Here is a 2,180-nt window from a genome sequence, read left to right on the forward strand (position 1 = left end):
AGGGAAAGTATTCCCCTTAGTACATTAGACAGAACACTAGTCTTCCAAAATCTGGGCTCAAGTCCTACCAGTGTCACTTACTATTATATTTAATTGTATCCTGACCTGTTTTTTCATAGTACTTATCAAAAATTTAATTCTATATTTTGACATTTATTTTTGTCTCTCTCACTGGAGAGTAAACCCCATGAGTGCTACTGTCATGTCTTCTTTGTTCCCCACTGCATCTCAAACACTTAGCACAATGCATCACATGAAGTAGGCACTCGCCACTTCCCTATTAAATACATTAGTAAGTCACTTAACTGCATTAGTCCTCCATTTTCTCATTGACAATGGAAATATTAGTTATTTCCAAGAATCGTTGAAGAGTTGAGACACTTATGTGTGAAAGAGACAACATATATATTTCATAAGCCACATGAAAATGATTATTGATGACAGTGATTAATGATGTGTAGTTGGTAATAACACCTGCCTTTTATTGAGAAACCTACTGACTTCTAGGTGCTTTTAATGTTTTATTTTATTTCATCTTTATATTGGGTTGTTGGAAAAATCATGACGCATGTTTGCGACAGATGGCACTTACTCATTTTTGGAAGTACTAGAGTCATTGACATCTATGTTATTGCTATGTCATTTGACAGCTGACAGTTCTAGCTCTATTCTAAAGAAAATGAGCGATTTGGTTGAGTTTTGAAGATTTTACAAGTTGAAGATGGAAGACTAAACTGTGCATTTTTGCCATATTTTACTGTGTTACTTCCATAAAGGGAAAAACGCACGTCAAGCTTGTGAAAAGTTGCATAAAGTTTACAGTGACAATGCTCTACAAGAACGTCAGTGCCAAAGATGGTTCATAAAATTCCGTGCTGGTGATTTTGATCTCAACGATGCCCCTTGGTCAGGGAGGCCCACCGAAGTTGATGACAAAATAAAGGCATTGATCGAGTCAAACTCATGTTACACAACACGAGAGATTGCAGAAACATTGAAGGTCCATCATTCTAGCGTTCATGACCACATGAAGAAGCTGGCATACGTAAGCAAGGTTGATATTTGGGTTCCACATGAACTCAAAGAAGTTCATTTGATGACGCACATAAACATCTGCAATATGCTCATTAAATGTGAGGAAAACGATCCTCTTTTGAAGCAACTGGTGATCCTCTTTTGAAGATAACTGGTGATGAGACGTGGATTGTTTACAACAATGTGTTGTACAAATGATCTTGGTCCCAATGTGATGATTCGCCTCAAATGACATCGAAAGCAGACATTCATCAGAGGAAGGTTATGCTCTCAGTGTGGTGGGATTTTAAAGGTGTTGTGTTTTTCAAGCTCCTACCAAGGAACCAAATAATCAATTTGAATGTGTACTGTCGGCAATTGGACAGTTTGAAATAATCCATCATCCAGAAACGCCCAGGGCTTGTTAATTATAAAGGAGTTGTGTTCCATCGCAACAATGCAAGAACACACACAAGTTTGATCACCCGTCAAAAATTATTGGAGCTTGGATGGGATGTGTTGCCACACCCACCATACTCACCTGACCTTGCACCATCAGACTTCCACTTGTCTCACTCTCTTCAAAACTCCTTGCATGGCATAATGTTCAATTCAGATGAGGCTGTAAATCAGCACCTTGTTCAGTTTTTTGCAAATAAAGACAGGTCATTCTATGAATGAGGAATTATGAAGCCACTGAAAGATGGCAAAAGGTTATAAAAAAATGGGCAATATATCATTGATTCATCTTTGTTCTTTATATAAATAAATGACCATTGAAAAACATAGACAAAATACGTCATGACTTTTCTGACAACCCAATAATTATCCTTCAAGTAGGTAGGTGGTATCATTCCTATGTTAGACATGAGAAAACTAAGGTTGCAAAGATTTAGGGCCAACTACAAAGGGCTCACTCCTTAAGACCACCCTCACTCTGACACCAACTGCAAATTTGAATGGTTCCCCAAACCACTGTTATGTAAGATAATTCACTAGGAAGGCTCACAATTCTTACTGAATGGTATTATATTCACAGTTACGGTTTATTACAGGGAAATGATATAAATTAAAATCAGCTAAGGCATGAAGCACATAGGGCAGAATCGGAAAAAGTGCCAAACATGGAGATTCTATCATCTGCTCTTTGTGGAGTCAACACACAT

Source organism: Hipposideros armiger, unplaced genomic scaffold, assembly GCF_001890085.2.
Source record: "Hipposideros armiger isolate ML-2016 unplaced genomic scaffold, ASM189008v1 scaffold_623, whole genome shotgun sequence".
NCBI lineage: Eukaryota > Metazoa > Chordata > Mammalia > Chiroptera > Hipposideridae > Hipposideros > Hipposideros armiger.